This window comes from Passer domesticus, chromosome 7 (assembly GCF_036417665.1).
Source record: "Passer domesticus isolate bPasDom1 chromosome 7, bPasDom1.hap1, whole genome shotgun sequence".
NCBI lineage: Eukaryota > Metazoa > Chordata > Aves > Passeriformes > Passeridae > Passer > Passer domesticus.
The window spans coordinates 8,289,860-8,305,148 of NC_087480.1; the positions used below are offsets into that span (position 1 = coordinate 8,289,860).

The window sequence follows — 15,289 nt, forward strand, 5'->3', positions numbered from 1 at the left end:
AAAAGCTTTGCTCTTCTTTATTGCTTATCTCTTATCTTAGCTGTGCTAGAGCCAAGAAGGAAATTAAGCTGCTCTCCGCAAGGTCTAATGTGAAACCTTGGCCACTTCAGCATCAAGATTGTTATTTGAGCTTTTGTTCTAGTGCCAGAAACCTTTACATGGCCTTCACCTCTGCATTAACTAGAGAAGGTTACAGCCTTCATCTTCTCTCCCCTGGCAAAGCTCCTGCTACCACCCAACAAGGACCCAGGTAAATGTGATTGTCTGCAAGTGTGATGGTCTAATTACACAGATGGGCAGGAGCCAGAGCAAAGGACTGTTCTTCACAGATGTGCATCTGCTACCCCCAGAGCACTGAATAAAGCTGTGCCTGCAGCTGGCAACAGGCTGAGGCAAACCCTGTCCCCAACACCCTGACAATGTTTCTTTTAAGGATTTTTAAAGGGATGCTGTGTGTGTTCTCAAAAGCTCATGTAGCAATACCAAACAGAGACAAATACAACAGAAGAAACTTGCTGTCGTCCAGAATGTATTTTCAAATTCAGAAAAGACACTATTTCTCCAGCACAGGGTGACATGAACATGGCAGCACTTTGCTGTTATTTCCCACTCCAGCACCCAGGGGAATACTGGCAGAGGGTTCCCAGAGCAGGGTGATACCTGGGAAGAGCTGATAGCTGCCCTGAGGGGGCTGTTGCTCTTTGAAGTCAGAGAGGTTTTTCTCTAAGTCTTCCACTGACTGCTGAGTATTACAGACAGAAAAGGCTGAGTAAAATTTTCTCTCTGTTTGGATAATTGTCTTCTACGCTGCCTTGTTGAGAATGAATATGTCTGAGCTAATTTCTTTTATTTCTCTGTCAAAACCATACCTCCTTCCTTAGCTGATTCATTCTTTGGGCTAGGGCTCAGAAAAATACAATAACTTACATTTGTCAGGAATCATCTTGACTGAATGCTCCTCCCCTCAGCCCTTAACTCCAGAGTCAGCCCTCCTACAGCCTGAATCTCCAATGCTGCATCTGTGTTGACTCGGAAATGGACAGAAAGCTTCTTCTCATGGGTATGGTTTGTGTACTTTGGCATTTCACTGAAGGCCTGTTAATATTTTGCCTTATATGCCATAGCTGCTCCATTTCAGTACAGTATTTCTCAGAAACTATTCCCTCCTCTGAGCTGTGCAGGTATCAGGCAAGAGCCTGAAAGCAGCACTCCTTTGGGAAGGTTAGGACAGATTAGTGCTCTGTGCTATCTATACTTGTGTCATTTCCCATTTCCCACAAAGAATAAGCTCACAGCTGAGCCCAGAGAATGAGCACAGACCCCTGCAGAACACTGCACTTTGAAAACCAGAATCCCTTGGGTAGTTATCAGCTAAACAGACCTAATAACCCTCACTCTTCCCAAGTGCCAAACAAATTAGCTACACAGACACTCCCACTCTACTTCAGTCCCTCTAATGAAACCCTCTTTAAAAGGCAGCTCCACACAGAAACACAGCTCTGTTTGCAAACAAGTTGAGGTTTTCTTTTTTTTCCCAGTGAGTTGCTGATTGTTTCTTATTTTCCCAACAGACAGAAAATACATTAATTACTTGTAATATTGACTCCTGTAGTTTTTCAGCCCTATTAGATTTACTGACCCCTACCAATTTTCTGCTCAAGCTGTTGACCTACTCAGAGAGCTCTTGTCCCCAGCCACAGAAAGGTAGAGCTCAGCTGCCTTTCACACTCCTGAGCAATGATTAGTGAAAACACCCAATTGTGAGAATAAAAGGGACAAATCATGGCCTCCCTAAATCCCGGGAGGGCTGCTTGCACAGTCCCCCTGGCACTATGCCTGCCCTGCCTGAAAGCAGCATGGCCATTCCCAAGGCTGCCACAGTGGAGGTCCTTGCCTGTGCTTCACCAAAATAGTCTCAAGCTCAGGTTCAACAGTGCAAGAGGCAGTGCTAATGAAGGTCACACTTCTTCAGGGAGGCTGGCAGGGGACTGTTGCTCTTCAGCTGCTGTCACCTTTGACAAGGAAGAAAAATCTGCCCACATGCCCATGGAACAGCAAACCCATGGCTGGCAGTGAATTTGCTCTGAGCTGGGCTTGCAAGGGAAGACACAGCCAGGGGAACCCTATCACTGCTGCCTGTCAGGATTAGCCATGCCATGGCAGCAGCTTGCTTGTCCCCACTGCCCACAGGCTTGGAGCAGAGCATGGGGCGGCCCTTGGTGGTTCAGCCACCATCTCCTGCCTCCCCTCTTCACAGCCCATGGAGCCTGGCCCTGCTGCCACCACAGCGGGCAGACACTTGAGGTGACACATCTTTTATAATGGGTTAAAAAAACCTCAGCCCTCTGTGCACAGCCACTGCTGAAGTGGGCCTGGCCCACCAGGAGAAGGGGCCTCAAGCAGCCTTGCCCCCTGACACTGCCTGCCCTACTTTTGTGGTTGGCTTTAGATGCAAAAGAGAGGAGATGTGACAGGCAGTTTATGGGAGATACTGATTGCTGGCACCCTGCACTTTGCTTTTGTCATGCCAAGTCATCTGCAAGCTGCTCAGAGCCTCTGTGATGGTGCTCTTTGCTTGCTCACATGGAAATGAAGTGAAAGCCAGGCTGACATGCACGACTGTGCAGAGAAGCAAACGCAGAGCCTGAGTAGCACTTGCACCAGATCTGAGCCCCTGAGCCTCACCAGCGCCTGGGGAAAGTCTGCTTCACAGGAAGAAATTTCACTTTGTACAACATGAAGACAAGGTTCATGTAACCTCAAACCCAAAATAAATCAAAGGTGTGTGAATTGTCCAACAGAATGCTGATGCCTGCCCTGCTTCTGTCTGTGCTTTTCCTTGCACTGTTCCTGAGGCACTTCACAGGTAACAAGTCACCACCCTGATGGTCACTTGCCTTTAGTGTGAGCCAGCTTGGTTCATAGGCAGGGAAAGCTCAGTGTCTGGCAGGGTGTGAGCAGGACTTAGCTGCTGGGCCAGCAGCTTTGCCAGGGGCTGGTGGGCTGTATCAGGGACTGCAGACACCTGGTGGTGTGTATCCATCCATCCATCCATCCATCCATCCATCCATCCATCCATCCATCCATCCATCCATCCATCCATCCATCCATCCCAGACTCTGTCTCTCTCCTCATCTACCCCTCTATAAAAGGAAAGTGACTTTTTTGCACAGTTGTTCCAATACATCTCTCAACCCACAAAATATGAGCTGGGGTAACTGAGAGAAACACCAGAAGTACAAGGATACTCTAAGTACAAGATACTCTAAGTCATTCCAGAGCATGATGTGACCCATTTTAGCTCAATCAGAAGTATCTTAACTCCCCCACAATATTTTCATTTTCAATATGCTAGATTTCTAGAAAAGTCCAGTTTTTCAGTGATGGCAAAGTATTCTCTCAATAAGATGAAAATATATCTTTAGTCCCTAGCAGAAAAATGCACTGTTTGCACTTTGAGACCAGAGTTGAACAGAAAGGAAGAGAAGCCTTGTGGAGACAAGTTCACACAATAAAGCTTTTGGTTGCAAACACACTCTGAATGTTAAGATCTCAAAAACATGATCCCTCTTTCAGTGACTTCAATTTCACATAAAAACCTGAGTAGTGAGACCTGCTGTGGTACCAGGTGACAGATGGAACCACTGTGAGTCATATCAGTAGCTTACTTCCCGTGCACAGACACAGAGGTGTAATCAGCAGTTCATATCGGGTCCCTCCCAAATTAAAATGTGCTCAGATGTCTCCAACTTGAAAAAGAGGATAATAAAAATCTCCCAAAGAGACTCATTTAAAACAGAAGTTATTCAATTTTCTTTTGTTTTACACCAGATGTGCTCCAGACGCGCAAACTCAGTCTCTAAAGATTTTCCTGCCTACTACAGTCTCCTCTTCTCATCAAAGCACACCAGGTAAACATTTCCTTCCTCCACATCACTAGTCACCAATACAACCTTGTCATTTCAATTTCTCACATCTCTTCTTTCCCCCTGCCCTACATCTCTGCAAAGTCTCATCTCTACAGCTTATTGCTATTGGCTACTAATGTTGAACAAAGTGTTCCCAATTTCAAACACAAGGAAAAGAAAAATCAGTAGCACAAAAAAGAGAAAATTAACCATGGAAACCGTTCTACCAGGGCTGGCCAGGTTCTTTAGGTTCAACACCTGAATCTGCTGCTTTACAGAAGCATGGATTCACCTGCTGCTGCTATCCTTCATTTCCTTCAGAGTTTGTTACACTGAACAATCTGTTTCCAAACACAGGAAAAGCACTGGGGCAGGTGCCAACCTGAGCCCCCCCACCCTCCTGAACAGCACAAAAGTGTGGTTCTGCCCCCACCATCTTCCTCAGGTTTACCTACAGGCACATCTCCACACCCTGCCAGGAGCCCAGCTCCTGTTTCACAATAAGCAATGATTAGGAGATGTGAATCATCCCCTCAATCCTCTGTCACAGGCACACAAGATGCACCTCTTTCCCCTGCTCCCGCTGGAACTCCAGCAAGCTGTTCTCATAGCAGGTTTTCACTTTAGAAAGCAATTTGTCAGTACAAGTGATGCTTAAATTTTAAAAGGTAGTGACTAGTGCTGGGATTCAGAATCTCAGTCCTGACTCAGGCAGACCAAATCAGGCCGCTGCCTCTTTGGATTGAGGGTTGGTAGCCAAAATTCCATTTTGCTCTGATTGCTAGTATTTAAAATTTTAGTGTGTTAAAAATGGCATCTCAGGATGTCAGTGTACAGACACAGCCTGTGTTTGAGGGCACTTCTGAGAGCACCAAAGCACACAAGGCCTGGTTCCTGCCTCCAGCCATTTGGCTATGGGACAGAGAAGGAAGACAAAAGCAAGCAGGTTTTCTATTGGGACAGAGTCTCTACTTTACATGATGTTTTTTTACAGCCAGAGGGCTGCTCCTTACCACTCATCCATGCAGGAAAGCAAAGAAGGGGAAAGCTATGGGCTTTGCTTCAAAGACAGAAGCAATTGTCTGGTTCTATTGTACCACAGACTGCTTCTAGAATCTGCTTTAGGAGGCAGCGAGGAAAAGAAAGCTTGGCTGCATTGTGGGAGGTTTTGCAGCTACTATCTTTCTTAAGGAGCATCCACCTACCCTGCAAAATGCAATTTCTCCTTAGAGCAAGATGTCCAGCCTCAGAGGATGTGGTCTTATACTTTTGTCCTAGTCCTGCAGAACAGTGCACTGTTCCTTACTTCTTGTCCCAGGTAAACTCAAGCTTTTATCCTAGAGCAGTGCACAGATAATAGATTTAGCTAGCAAATCCCTCAATCCTTTAAATGATGCCTTGCAGAGTTGTATTTTCTTAAAAAGGAAAGGATAAAATTATATGAGAAAAGTCTCACTACAGCTAATATTCACAAAGTAAATGCTACATGCTTCAGAAGATATGAAGATTACTTTTTAAGACATGGACATCCTAGATTAGGGTACTAGGCATGATACTGCTCTACAATTTTGGAAAAAAAAAAAGAAAACCCACTTAGTGATTTTTTTATTTATTCACCTTGTATTTTGCAAGAAAGCAAATATTTGACCTTTGTGTTAACACTGGGGTATTCTGCACATTCCCTGTGTCAGCAGTGGAAGGACACTCACTGGTGTTGCATGTTGCCATGCTTATTTCCTTAAACCCTATTACTGCTGTGCTGTGTGAGACACTGACCTGAATTTACCCCATCGAGGTGTAAAATGTGAATGGCAGCTACAGTCTGTGAAACTACACCATGGCTAGGGAACAAGGATTGAACATTATAATGCTCAGGCTGACCCAGGAAGAGATGCCTTAGAAATCTGCAGGAGTCTACTACAAAGCATGCTGCCTCTCTAAGCCAATATGACTCAGGCTGAAAACTGAATCTCTCTCCTGCTATTTAATTCTGTGTGGTTTTACCAACATCAAGGAGTTCACTTGTCTAATGCTGGTTTGCTCTTCTGATAGCTGCACTGGGCTCTCTGCTGGCATCAGAGATTTGTAAGGCTTGAATGGTCATGGAGACCATCTCTCCCTAGCCCTGCTCATAAAGGTGTTCCTACTGACCCTGTGCCCATTACCCAGCACTCTCATGAGAGTGCATTTGGAAAGAGGCTGAGTGTCTGGAAGTCTGGAATGGGAAATGGCCTGGGATCCCTGATCCACTGCTCAGAAAAGCTCTGGAGTAACACTGAAGGCACAAAGAGAGCAAAATGCTCCCTCAGCAGCCATCTACCCTCCTCTTCTGTGGGCTGGTTGATAGCTTCGAGCACCCCTTGGCACCACAGCAGAGACCAGCACCTCATTTTCAGAAGCTTGCAAGCAACATGTCTGTACCAGCCTGCCCAGGGCTTGTAGATTTTTTTTAGTGTTGGTTATTTGTTCACTGCATTTTTTAAAGAGGGAAAGAGAACACCAGATTAATAACGTAAGCAAATGGAAACCTACCTTATTTTACTTGCTCCTGGAGAAAATACTTATGTGACAAAGTATTTTTAAAGTAGCAGTTAGGAAGTTATAAGCTACCTGCAGTCCCTATAGTATATAGGGATTATATATACTGTATATAGTATATAGGCACTATATATAGTATATACATTTACTATATATAGTAAATGTATTTTGGAAGATACATATAGCTACATACTCGACATCTAACATCAAAAGACCCTGTCCAGTTCCCAGGAGAGATTTGTAAATCTGGCAGATCTCAGCAGAGCTGGAAGGCCCTGATCAAGAGAGAACATCATGGTGACAGGAAGGCTTCTGTCAGGATCAATTTACTTTGACAAAATGTATTTAAGAAGCCTTGTAGAAAATATTATCCTGTTATATAGATAGCTCTGGCTATGCCAGAGAGCCTTTTGCATATACTTCCCCCAAGGCAGGAAGGGTTTATGACTTCTTTGTCCTCAGTAAAATAAAATTGCAGTCAACATCCTTCTTTTAGCATCCCCCTCTTCTGCACGCTGCCCCTAACCCATCTTAAAATAAAACTTTGGCAGAGTCATCTATCACTATGAATATAAGAGCAGATATTTCATGAAACTTAAAAAAAGTAATATCCATATTCTTTGCCCAAACATAAAACATGATAGATATGGATTGGTTGCCATTTTTTATGAATCTGCTTAGAGCCCCAGTGGATATAAATTATGGTAAAGGGCAAACTACAAGTTCTACATGACTTGGCTTGTAGTAATGAGAAACCAACCCTGCACAGAGTGTGTCACCAGATGACATACTGCTTCTCGTAGTTATCGTCAGTATCCATCAACTTCCTGTTGGGGGAATTCCCTGCCCTTACCCTGTTTGTCAGAGCTTTGGTAACAATCCAAGCACTTATTCCAGTCACATCCACAGCCAGTGACCAGCTGAAAGGATCCTTGGTTTCTGAAAACTCACTTGGTTTTAAGGAAGGAAGAAAAGGATAAAAGGATCTTGCTGCTTTTGCAGTATGTGTGGTTTCTGTCACTCCAGCCCCTCACAGAGGTGAGCCTTCAAGTCCAAGGAAATGAGCTTTGTATTTTTGATGCATCTGTGCCTTTTGCCACGTGTGGCAGCAATGCTTGTGTCATAATGAGGAGTCAGAATGCTGGGATCCAATCTGGGTACTGACGTGCAGAAACCTAACAGAGACTTACATCAAACTTTAAAAGGCAAACTGAAAAAATATTCTCATTCAGAGAGAGCATGGCCTGTGTGCCAACTACCACTGCTTTGAGAGATCCTCTTTGCACAGAACTGAGGAAAACAAGCTATTGCAATGTTTGACCCCTTTAGTGTTACCTTCCTATCATGAGCAAAGGGCTGTTATTTCACCTTTTCAGACTGCTCAGCAGAGAGACACAGCATTGCTGCCACTGTCTTCCTAGCTGGTACAAAACTTCCACACAGACTTTTATCAAAAGGAACCTCCATCCGGTGGAGCATATAGAGATTAAAATAGCATCCATATTCCAGGATTCATTCTGGACACAAATGTCCACAGTGCTGGCCCCAAGAGGACAAGTGAAAATGTTACACTGAGGTAAACTTGATGTGATTAAGTCTGTTGGCTTCAGCAAGGGTATCCAAATGACAGAAGGGATTAAAAGGGATAGCAGCAGGCAGTGGTGGTGCAGGCTGCTGCTAAGGTTGCTTTGTGACCTCAGGGAGCAGGAGCTGCTCAGCACACAGCTGCCTATTGCTTATCTTAATGATATCAGCCAGAGCCATGCTGGCTTTTGTGTTTACTGCAAGAAAAAACAACCAGGCAGTAGAACTTCAAAGGCAACTAAAAAGCTCAAGTGGAGACCAAGAGCCATGATCCTGTCCTCAGTGCACTCCAAAGCTTCCCTGTCAAACCAGAACAACTTCATGCTACAATGACAGCATCTGATTGGGTTTATAGTACAGTTTATAGGGCACACAGAACAGGCTGGGGTAATTTTTTCCATGTGCAAATCTTACTGAACTTCTCAAGCTGAATAGCTGAAAAACAAACCATTGTGTCCAAAGCAGGGAACAAGGGGAAGAGGCAGTTTGGGACAACACCATGCCCAGATCATCCCTTGATGCTCTTGTGTATCTCAGCCATGCCCCTTATCCTTCATCCACTTTACCAACCCAGCCAGAGCAGGGGACAGGCTCAAGCTGAAAGGCAGAAACAATTTTGCTTTAAATCATATTCTCTGCTGAGAAGCTGATGATGCTGAAGCTTCAGAAGGTGGAAAAGTGCCAGTGCCTGCTCTTGGGATGGCACTGTGGGACCCCACTGTATGTTTTGCAGAGACTGGTGCTCTAAGCTTGGCCTCCGTGTGGTACAGATCTCTAGAGAAAACTGAAGTTCAGTGATCTAATTCAAGTATGATGAAGTGTCCAACAATGCCTGAAGACTGTTCTGGCATTTAGATATATATTAAAACTCTCTCATGCATTTTTTGAGCCTGACTTCCTTTTTAACTCTTTGGGTTGTCAGTGATAGAAAAGAATAACACACGTTTCAGTTCCCTTCAAGGAAGTACAATCAGCAGGGAATCAGATCAGGTGCTCTCAGCATGATGTAGGGTAATGAATCTAAGGAAGGAATCATGACTGATCTCTCTCTCTTCATTGCCAGACTGGTTGGCTGAGAAGTCCTAGGACTCATGAACAGGCAGTACTGGTTGGGAAAATTATGGCAAACTACTTCCACTGAAGTGTGATGGAATTTACTGTCTAATCCAAACTGGAATTTTTTGACATACTGTATTACAATGCCCACCAAGCTTCTTTCCAAAAAAGACTCTAGTTCTTAAATACAGGTGTAGAATTTCTTACAGGCCCAGGGAAAATCCACAACTCTACAGGGAGCAGATGGGCATGTGATGGTCAGGGAAGGAAAACTGGGCCCTTCTTCCTGGGCTCTCAAGACAGCTCCTGCAGTGAACATTGCTTCTATGACACATATATCTGCTTCCAAGAAGTATCACTAAAGCACTATTTGGGAATATATTGATCAGTGGACATTTACAATGTTGTAAGTCCCAGACAAGATGACCCAAGATCAATTATTATATTGGGTATTACTTACAAATGTCAGAGGCATTACTTAGGAAATTGATCTTGACTTTATGAAATTTGAAGATCAATAGAAAGCAGCAAACAATTACCAGGCTATTAGTAAGGCACTGATACTCTGATAGACAGTTCTCTGGGAATTTATGTACTCACAGAAACACATACTATGTTTACATACCTGACACCTTTGGGCTACCTATACCCTCACCAGATGCTCAATGCTCTCACTGAATTGCACAGCTGCTCCAGAGTCTCATCCCTTCTGTGATTTTGACCCATCATTACTATTATTATCTCAGTGCCATCATAATCTTGTACACATTCTCCTTGGGATACATGGGGGTGCACCAGCAGCACACAGCAGCTTCCTTTCTTAACAAGTGCTCCAGGAGACAACTTACTAAGAAAATTGAGCTAGTCAGTCACTAGGGGACAAAAGAAAAAGAGAAGTCTGGATTGCTGTTTTTCCAAAACACAAAATAGTATTAAATATGTTTGTCTTAGTGTTCTGAACTAATTATTCTGAAGTACAAAGAAGTCTAGGAAAGCACAGCATTTCTCATTCAATTGTGTCTGTGCCTTCAGAACTGAGCTTTGTAATCAGTACCCCATCACCACCCACAGGAAAGAAAATGGTTGTTTTGTCACATCATTTACAAATGTCATTTTAAACTTCTGTTGCTTCCCTGGTAGGAAGGGTTTGAGTAAGCACAAAGCTGTCCATGAAATTATCTGTATTTCTTTCTGGCTACCTGCTACATAGTAACTGCTTTTCTCTGTCAAAACTGCCACTACTTTGAAAAGAAGGATTTAAGAATGCAGAAAATGCAGCTTGATTTCCCTTTCTTCTCCTCGAAAAAGAGATTCATGAGCTAGCTAAGCTGCCAGGGTTTTGAAAGCAGATAATGACTGTCTAGCTGCAGGTGAACAGAAACCTTGTACACAAAACTCTCAGCTATGTTTGGAGCCCCCTGCACTCATTTTGGTTGTTAAAACTCCACAGGTCCCAAGAATGAAGAAAAAGATGAAAGGTCTCCTATGATTAATTACAGTTGTGTCACACCTGCTCAGTCCCCTCATTTCCTCTCGCCCTTCCATGTAGGTACTTCAGTTTTAGTCTGAACAGTCTGGAGGAGGTTTGCAGGAGAGTGAACGCCTGTGGACACTGAAGGTCAGCAGAAATTCTGCCTGGGGTTTAATTGCAAGTGCTCTGCATTGCTTGTTTGAGAGGGGCTTGAGGTGACAGAGATAAAAGGGGATTTAGAAAATCTTCTTTATTGCCTTTCAGATCCAAAGCAGAATCAAATACAAGAAACTCTTCCATTAGGCCCATTCTCACTTTCAAGATGGTGCTTTAGAAGTATCAAAGGAAGCAAGCAGAAATACAGGTGGGAAGCTCTGCTTGGAGTCAAAAGAGGCGAAGGGGAGGAGAGGGGATGCTTTTTTCGGACAGATTCTCTGAAAAAGAAATGTCAAATCAAGTGACTGAAGCAAAAATACCACTGTTGCCTTACAGGCTACAGAGTCTTCCAATTTCCTTGCTGATTTGTCAGAAAAGCATTAATGTTGAAGAACAGAAGATCATCTAATGTACATGAACTGAATATACAAAGTCATTCTGGGGGTCGTCAGATGGAGAAAACCTTCCTGGAGCAGAACAGAGAGATGACAATTCAAAACTCACCAAGGACTTTGACTTTTTCTCTTCCAACTTATTTTTACAAAGCAACACACAGTTATTATTTTTCCTTGTCACTGACATTACAGCTGTCAACTGAATAAATAGTGATGTTTCAAAGGAACATCACACATTGGGAAGAGGGCATCAAGGAAATTAGAACACTGAGCAGGAGCCTGACTGTCACAGGAGGCATGACAAGAAATGACTTTGTAACTCTGCCTGTAGTGTAGCTGTGCAGTCAGTAAACACTGGCACGCCCTTTTCATTGCATTTTATTCCTCCTGGCACAGCTGCCAAAGGAAAAGCTTCTCATTTAACAGATTCCTGCCAAGTACAGTAAGGGGAATAGCCTCATTTGTGGCATCTGAGGATTTTGTTACATGGCATCATGTTTTAAAGCCCCCAAAGATCTGTCTAATAATGGAGCCTACATGCTCAGATGTTGGTATTGGCAAGTTCTTTGATTTAAGTGTACTTGTCCCTTTGTCAAGCAATAGTAAACAAGCTGTGCTTTTGCATTTTTGATGTGTGTGTAAAAGCAATGTGCAATGAATTCAAAGCAGCTCCCACAGCACTGCCCACGGTTTCTTTAGCACGAGGAGCAGAAGGCATTAGCAGCACCTGGGAATAAATAAGAAAGAATCCTGCTGATGTGATCTACCCTGTGCCGAAAAAGTTAACTTTCCTAGAGATTAAGCAGTCAATGATGTGACTCAGTGATTACATTTTAGCAAGTTGTGTGCAGTTTCTTTGTATGCCAAATGCAGACTGGCTGACTGCAGCAAATTCAGCTGAACCACTTGGCAGCATCTAGTGCTGAACCACACTTCTCCTAATGCTGCGCCCATGCAGGGGCACAGTCCAGCTCCCATCCTACCCAACAGGGACTCACAGCTGATGGAATTACACCTACTTAGCCAAATCCAAGATTTACCAGCTTTGGTCCCGATTCTGTGAAAATTTCTTTAATTATGCAGCTAATTCTGTTACAGCCACTGAGTCTTGAGATGTTGGGCTTGACACCAGCTGAGAAAGGCAGACAGGCTGAACACCTTAAGAGGGCCAGGGAGAGGTCAGAGGAAGAATTCAAGGACTTGTATGTTCAGTTTGTTGGTAAGAGAATTGGAAGGTGCTTACAATGCAGTGTACAAGGATTTCACTGGAAAGAAAAGCAAGAAAGTGGAAGATTTCTTAGCACAGCAGGAGAGGCATTTAAAGAGCTGAAAGGGGTATCCAGGAAAGTTTTAATTGCAAACAAAATACCAGTTTGAAAGAGTGAATCTAAACAGCAATTGGAAGACACTACTCTCAGAAATAGTGAATTCTCCAGCTCTCCACACCTTGAGATCAAGGCAAGTTGAACTCCCTGAACTACATAATCTTTTTAAAACACACTGTCCTGGGCTCAGCACAGGTGGTGACTGAAAATTTCATTGCCCATAATGCACACAAGATGAAATCAGGTGAACTAACAAACTGTCTCATGAAACTCAGAGCCTATGGACTAATGTTGATGGAATTACTTGCATGAAAAACTCCCAAATAAATGAGATCTTGCATGACTAGTGAAAATTTCTCCCAACAGATACCATCTATTTGACGTACTCCATCGCAATACAGCAATATGACCTATATCCTAATTTAAAGGAAACAACAAAAGCAAGGGGACTTATGAAGACTTTTAGAGAAAACTTTGTGGTGGTTTTTTTCCCCCAAAGAGTTTCTCAGTTACTCAGGTTTGTTTTGTTTTCTGCAGACTTGACTACTGAAGTGCAGTTGTCCAAATCTAATCTTACCACATTTTTCATCATCTTCAGAGTTTCCCACATCTAATGAAATCTTCTTTCTCATGACTTGGCACACATTGTTTGGTTTTTTCCCCTGTTTTAGAGGTAGGAAACAAAACATATTACCCTTAAATGTAGGGATCACTAAAAAGAATTTAGGGAAAGGTCATTTTAGAAATCTATCTGCAGAAGAAAAGTTATTCAAAATACAAAACATTAAATTCCTTAAATTAGTTTTAGGTTAAGAGGAGAAGCAAACAAATAGGAAAAAAATGGTCCCCAGGCTTAACTGAAAACCTCCTTATCTGTAAATTGGCCTTTTTTCTGAGTTCTCTTGGCAGCTTTGGCCTGAAGGAAGGTCTAGATGATGTGACTGCTTTCTTAGAGGAGCAATAAGATTAATGGGATGGATTCTCATTCACTGTATATAGACAATTCTCTGGCACTTACACTCTCTGAGGGTCTAGCCCAATATAATTTCACAATGATGAAGCAATTCTTAATGGGGTGGGTTACATTTCAAAAGGCTGTGAAAGCATTAAAACATCATTTCAGCCAGTAATGCTAAAAATGGACATTTTCCCCATCCTCCTAGCAGCAGAAGGTAGTGGACACTTTGTGATTAATTTCTAATTCTGCAGTTCATCTCAGTCTGTGGCACTGAGAATGTCAGCCCAACTTACTCTGGCAATTATTTTGAATCAAGAGGACATCTTTAACGAGCCAGGACTCTATTGCTGACCTGTTTCCAACTCATTAATGCTTTTAAAGTCTTTGCCATCTTTCATTTCCACATCAACTTCCTCACCAATGTACTTACCAGTAGCCCTGGCACTTTGCTAACAAATGATGTGGCACACAGCTCTCAGCTTGGAGAGATCTTACTCCAAAAATTAAAGCCACACTTTGAAAATGCATTTGGAGTGACAGTAAACTCCATCAAGTCTCAACTGCTTATTAAATCAGCAACATCTCAGTCAAAACCTGTGCAGTTGTCTGAGTCCCATACCATTTTTCACTGATGCTATACCATTCTAAAGACTTTTTTCTTGGCTCTTGAATAATTAAACAATATCCTTGCAACACAAAAGCAGCCATTCAGGATCAGGCCAGAAGTTCATCTAGCCTCCTATCTTTTCTCTGACAGTGGCTGGGATGAATGCCAAAGGAAAACAACCACCCTTCCCCTGAAACACCCTTCATCCTTTCAGCAGTCAGCATTGTAAGGACTTCCTGAGCTGCAGGTTGAGTCACATTTCAGAGCTGCCGCTGGGCAGCCTCTGCCCCAAGCCCTTCTGACATGCTGAGCCTGTCTATGATAGTGTCCAGAGGCAGAGTGGTCACAGTCCCAGAGCATAAAATTAATCAACTGCACAGAAATGCCAGTCTGCTAGCACACAAATGAAACTAGCTTTGATGATGGCCATTCTTCCTGTTTACATAATAGATGCATAATAATGACCAAAATATTTCTGGTCTTATCATGCACAAAAGTCAGCTAGTGACAAGACAGAAATAAACTTCTCCTTGTGGTTTAAAGTTTATTTACATATTAATTGCCCTTGTTATCATCTATTTAATTGTGCTAAAATTTATTAGACTGCAATTCTTTGGACAGAGACTAAGAGCCATACTTCCTCCAGAGTCCAGGTATCTTTGATACCTATTTTGCTGCTTAAAAGAATATATGTTTTGTTTCATATTTTTCCCGTATTTTGTAAAGTGGATACCTGAAGCTTTCTGCAGGACAGGCACCCCTGGATTGTGTGCTAGTACACAGTTAATCTCTCCTGGACTCAGTAAATGGGATAAGCCAGTGGCATTGTTAGCCTGATGGGGCTGCTGAATTCCTGCAGTGCTGAGCTGGAGCTGCCTGAGCTCTGGCTCAGTGTGAACCCAGGGGCTGGGTAAAAACTGCTCAGGCCTCATCCTCTCTAAATGTGGCCTTAAAGACAAGGATTGTGACCTGCCTGAACAGACAGCAGTGCTCTAGAAAAACCCATCTCTCTGAAGGAATAGTTGGGATGGCCACAGTGTCCCTTGGTGGGAGCTCTGCCACACCAAGTACCTGCCCTGTCCTTGCCCTGGGGAAGAGCCCAGGGAGCCATGGACAAGGAGAGTGAGGGCTGCTCCCCTCCCCTCCGAGCAGGGCGAGTGGCAGGAGGGACACGTGTGAGTGATGGGGAGAAGAGGAGGAGCTGCTCTTCCCTATGGCCTGAACACATCATATGCAATCAGGCTGCTAAAGCTGTCATAAAGTAAATATGCTGCATTTGTTAAAAATTATC

The 15,289-nt window shown here is 43.4% G+C and overlaps 1 protein-coding gene and 1 long non-coding RNA gene across 10 annotated transcripts in view; one reads left to right on the forward strand and one right to left on the reverse strand.

Moving 5' to 3' along the window:
- IL1RAPL2 (interleukin 1 receptor accessory protein like 2) overlaps positions 1–15,289 on the reverse strand; it is a 339,644-nt gene that overhangs the window by 34,953 nt on the left and 289,402 nt on the right. The window lies entirely within an intron of this gene.
- On the forward strand, positions 7,619–10,920 carry LOC135304398 (uncharacterized). The gene is made up of 3 exons (XR_010365812.1): positions 7,619–8,022; positions 10,636–10,704; positions 10,822–10,920. It is a non-coding gene; the product is annotated as an uncharacterized LOC135304398 (long non-coding RNA).